Source organism: Anneissia japonica, unplaced genomic scaffold (assembly GCF_011630105.1).
Source record: "Anneissia japonica isolate Jap-2015-1 unplaced genomic scaffold, ASM1163010v1 scaffold287758_len931624_cov196, whole genome shotgun sequence".
NCBI classification, from domain to species: Eukaryota; Metazoa; Echinodermata; class Crinoidea; order Comatulida; family Comatulidae; genus Anneissia; species Anneissia japonica.
Genome location: NW_022722245.1, coordinates 329,732 through 335,553, shown reverse-complemented (window position 1 = coordinate 335,553; position 5,822 = coordinate 329,732). Strand labels below are relative to the sequence as shown.

The following is a 5,822-nucleotide window of genomic DNA, read 5'->3' as shown; positions in this document are numbered from 1 at the left end:
ATACTTTAAACTTTAATATATACTTTAAACAATACTGGCGGTACAAGACATAATTATGTTTAAAAGCCTATTTGTTAATTGATACTTGACACTTCACGGCTATGGTTATCATGAACTTACCGTTTGTTTCTAGGTTTATAAACACAGATCTCCTCAAAAATAAATTAAAATTCGTACAGTGTAGCATACTATCATAATATAACAGTATTATAAACCATGGAATTGGAGTTGTTCACATTGAATCTTCTCAATATTATTCCGTAGAATGTTAGGCTTCATCATCAATTAAACCTTTCGACGCAGAGCCACTAACACAATTCAAAATAAACATCACCTAATATGTTACGGAGGAAGACGGTTGACACACGGGTCAAGAATCCGCGGTATTTATGGAGGTAATCACTCGCTGTATTTTCTATTACGAGCTGCGATATGTCTGTAGAGACAGACTATCGTATGCTTTATCATTATGCAATAAGACACTGCGTTTGTAGATGTTGATAAGTAATGACTACACTATATATATATATTAGTAAGCATTTAAAATTATTCACTATATATATATATATAGTATGTATATATATAAGTATATATATATAGTTGCACTGCATATAATATAAATCAAGATAGCCGTTAACACTGTTAAGTTATACATAAATCATCATGTATATATAATTATATGTATGTATGTATATACTGTATATGTTGGGAAGTGAAGGTAAATAATCATCGAGTTACATGGGGAATTTAAGACAAGCTTTAATAACCACAAGAAATCATTCAATAACAAATCATATGAAAAGGAATCTGAATTGTCTAAATATGTGTGGAAACTAAAAAATGAGAATACCAAATTTAAAATAGAGTGGAACATAGTGGCGCTTATCCGTAAAGCGCAGCGTTTGGTATGCATGGACTAAAAATTAGCTATCCTTAATGCTAATAAGACAATCCTACTTAATAAAAGGTCAGAACTGATATCTAAATGTAGGCATACAAAATTTCCACCTGCTCGTGGCTAATATGCAAAACACCTTTGTATCTAAGAGAGTAGTATGTGCTAACAATCAGTCTATCTGAGGATCGTGATAGCGTGAAACGTGCGTTATAGACTCCCATCCATCTATGTCCAGTTAATAATATATATATATATATATATATATATATATATATATATATGCTGTCTCTTATACACATCTAGATGTGTGTGTATATACATACATATACATCATATACATATAAATACATATACATATATATACATATACATACATATACATACATATATACATATACATACATATACACATACATATACATATATATATATATATACATACACATACATATATATACATGTGCATACGTATGTACAAACATGTGTATACGTATGTACGTGTGTGTACGTATGTATGTGTGTGTACGTGTGTGTGCGTATACGTATGTGTATACGTATGTATATACGTGTATACGTATGTATATGCGTGTATAGGCCTACGTATGTATATAGGTGTATACATATTATTACACGTATGTATATTATAACGTGTACGTGTATGTATACACATGTGTGTGTATGTATGTATGTATACACACACAATATATATATATATATATATATATATACATATATATATATCACTCGCCACTGAGGAAGGACTAGTGTTGTCCGAAAGCTCTGGTTCTATTTCTGGCTGTTTACTTACGTTTACTTTACAGCCGTCAATTATTAGTCTATGCGTGCCATTCGTTTTATGGTGTTAGTTTTTATTTTATTAATTTTGGGTACTTCGCAATGTCTGTTACATTTGATTTTTTTTTACCGCGAGCTTGTTAAATGCTTCTATAAATTACAATTTGATTTGTGAAAATTGACCAAGAAAATGAAAAGTTATAGCGATTCAAAATTTACGAATTTTATAAAATTTCATGTTCTTATGTAACATTAATCTGTCATTTTGACAATGTTGGCATAAGGTGCCGAGGACGAACATTTGAGTATATACGGAACATTTATTAATTTTTTCTGCGAATGAGTCTCATGAACGACAATTCACCACAATTTTGGTAAAATTAATGTTGAAATGAAGAATATATTTCACTCTAATGTTAGTGCAAAATATCATTAGGCCTTTGTAATCACCGTAACGCATACCAAAACAGCTCCTATATGGTGAACTCTGGACAGGTAATCGATCCCAAGGAGGTCAGAAAAAACGCTTTAAGGATTCACTGAAAGCAACTCTGAAGCATTGCAGCATCTCACCGAATGCATTTGAAGTACAAGCATCAGATAGACTCATTTGGAGACACACTACTCACACTGGAATAGAACGGTTTGAAAAAAACAGAATCTTGCACGCAAAAGCTAAACGTGCTGCAAGAAAGGAACGTGAGAAAATAAAATGCACATCAACCGAGCATCAATGCCAGACGTGTAGAAGAAACTTTAAATCCAGGATTGGACTAATCAGCCACCAACGTATACACAAGGATAACTTATAAGTCTAGGAACATGTCAATATACTTGGTGATCAAGGTCTTCTTCGAATACGAAGGACGAACGAACGACGCGCGACTAACATGGCAACTAACACGCGCGTGGGTAAATCGTCACGTACGCTGACGGTTTATGGTCTGGTTGCTATGGTTTTTGTGACGTTCAGCGTGTAGGGACGCACGTGCGCCTAGAATGTCGATGCCAGAGTTATAAACTTTGATGTCACGAGATGTGCGTCCTTTTGTTAAATTACCTTGGTTTTTGCAATTGTGCCACATCAGCCCAAGCAGTCTATTGCACTTGCCAGAAGATAATCAACATGATAAGAAAAACTAAGGGTGCTATCAATGAAAATACCAACAAGGTCTTTGTGTGAATGCATCCGATTTATAGGATTGTCATTGATTAAATAATTGTGCTTTAAAATATTCTTTTTTTAACGAAATAGATAATATATTGCACTTTACAGGGTTAAGGGACATACCCCAAGTTGACGCCCAAGAACTTAATCTATTAAGGTCCGTCTGGAGCCCGTTGGTATCCTCACTGCTGCTAATTATTTTGAAACTCTTGACATCGTCAGCAAACATAAGTCATCTGGAATATGATATAATATTAGGAATGTCGTTAACATAAAGATTAAAAAGGAGGGGATCAAGAATTGAGCCCTGTGGAACACCGGAGTGGATAGGAAACCACTCCGATGCAACATCGTCAATGACCACTCGCTGCAACCTACCATCTAAGAAACTATTAAACCACTAGGAAATAAAGCTATTTGTAAAACCAAAACGTTGTAATTTAAGCAATAGTAAACTATGTGGAACTAAATCAAAAGCCTTAGAGAAATCGGTATAAACTATGCCACATCAATGGCTTTATAGACTGTAGTCAGAAGGCTAGCAAGATTTGTTTCGCATGACCTACCAGCCACAAAACCATGTTGACAGGAAGCAATGGGAGGTGAAGCGTGAGTCCAGATGTGATTAAAAATAATTTTTTCAAATATTTTAGAGATGGTTGGTAGCAGCGAGATAGGCCTATAATTGGAGATAAATGTTTTGGTTCCCCCCTTTATGAATAGGAACAACATTTGAATGTTTCCAAAGACAAGGGAACTGTCCAGTTTGAAGTGATTTTTTAAAGATATTGGAGATGGGAACGGAAAGTGGACGAGCACAAAGTTTCAGAACGTGATTACTGAGGTTATCGCTTCCAAATACCTTACTTGTTTGAATTGATGTCAATAGTTTGCTAACGATTTCAGGATGAATCTCAGGAGTACTGAGCATACCAACGGGAGCCTCAGGAAGACATTGGTTTTCTTCAGTTAAATTTAAACTTTTTTTAAAGAAAGAATGAAAAAACAGAAGGATAGGATGATGATTTAGTTTTTGGTTTTCATCCAGGACCAAAAGCGCTTTGGATTTGATTTCAAATCACCAGATAGTGACTGCATATAATTTGTATACTTAATTTTTACTAATGTTTTAGTTTTTTTTTTCTGGCAATAGAGAAAGAATCTTTGAGTTCTTGAGTTTTATATCGTTTTAAGTGTCGATGAATTCGCTCTTTGTGTTTTAGGGCAGCACGGACATCACAATCAAACCATGGAGGCATTTTTCTCTTAGGTCGTATGGTAGGCACAAGGTCACGGAGGGCAGCGTCAACTAAATTATAGAAAAGAGAAACACTATCATTAATATCATTGCATGAATCAATTAAATCAAACGGAATAGTATTAAAGGTGCTAATGAGGTCTACATTATTTATAGCCTTAAAATTATAAATCTTTCGAGGATCTCTAGAAAAATGATAGTACCTACAAAGGTGAAACGTAAATGAGAGAGACAAATGGTCGGAGTCAAAGATATTCTGACCAGCAGAAATATCAGTAATTAAATCAATTGAATTATTGCACAAGATTAAGTCTAATATATTATTATTGCAGGTGGAGTTAATATTGCACTGAAAGAGATTATGTCCATTAATAAAACAGTCAATAAAAAGTTCACCAATCGAGTTGGCAGGTGCAGTCCCAATTCCATCACTGGTCCACCGGATTTCGGGGAGATTCATATAACCAATGAGAATGACTTGATGCCTTGAATACATTGTTAGTGCATCTTCAACTGATTGTGCAATCTGTAATACAGTGTCTCTGCCACTATTAGGCGGCCTGTAAATAACTGCAACTAGCAAATGCTTAGTCTTACTTAATTTAATTTCAACCCAGATAATTTCAAGATGTGGTTTTTTTTAAAGATGTGTCAAGCGCCGGGATTTATATTGATTCGATGCAAGGAGCAAAACACCACCTCCTCTTCTGCCATCATCTCTATCTTTTCTGTAAATAGTGAAGCTTGGACAGTGAAGGTCTGAGTCAAACACTCTTGAGTTTAACCACGTCTTAGTAAATCCAACGAAGTCGAACGTGCGGTTTAAAAGATGCGCATTTAATTCCGAGTGATATGTTTCTAATTTATTTTTAAGACTTCTAATATTTTGATAATAAAATTCTGGTTTGTAATTGCCAGAGGTATTAGGTGTGATGCTTGCAGTAGAGTGTGCTCCATAATTGTTGTTTTTATTTATTTCTGGTCCTGGATTCTGTTCCACGTCCCCGCATGAAAGGATTTCAGGTTGAAAACAGGATGGGCAATAACAGCTAGAATAAGGTACTAGCAATACTGTACAACCATGAATTCCTGGCACCATCAAAACTTGAGAAAACATCATTCGAACAGGTAGACAGGGCCAGGCCCATGCAACTAGATGAGACAACTACAACAATCTCGAGATGCTTTACAGCGGCCATCTTTATTTATATATAATATAAATCATCAAAGGTACATTGTTTAAATAAGGACATGATAGAACATCGTAGGCTACCCTGTAGCTTTTTAACGAATAAAGTCCTATAAAAGTCATTGTGTAATAAAATGTCTCCTACGGGATTCTTCCTACGGTATTGCCAGAAATCTGGCAATACGGCTAGAAATACTGTCGTATATTATATATGATATTGAAGAGAGTTAGCCGTTAACACTGTTGAATTAATATAATATACCGTAAATCATCAAAGGTTCATATACAGTGTTTAAATAAGGACATGATGGAACATCGTAGGCTACCCTGTAGCTTTTCAACGAATAAAGTCCTATAAAAGTCATTGTGTAATAAAATGCCTCCTACTGGATTCGAACCTGCGACCTCTTGCTGACAAGGCGAGCGTCATAACCACTAGACCACGAAGGCTTCATTGTTGAACAGGTCCAAATAACCGTGTAATTGTATTACACAATGCTACGCCTCAAGAGGG

General features: G+C 35.0%; 1 protein-coding gene across 2 annotated transcripts in view; it reads right to left on the bottom strand.

The window, feature by feature from the left end:
- The window catches only part of LOC117111802 (serine/threonine-protein phosphatase 6 regulatory ankyrin repeat subunit B-like), a 6,158-nt gene extending 5,843 nt beyond the window's left edge, over window positions 1-315 (bottom strand). Inside the window, exon 1 of one of the 2 annotated variants that reach the window (XM_033254791.1) lies at window positions 121-315. The gene's annotated coding sequence lies outside the window, so the exon portion shown is untranslated. The remainder of the gene's footprint in view (window positions 1-120) is intronic. The other variant, XM_033254790.1, reaches the window with a different exon arrangement.
- Window positions 316-5,822: the final 5,507 nt, after the last annotated feature.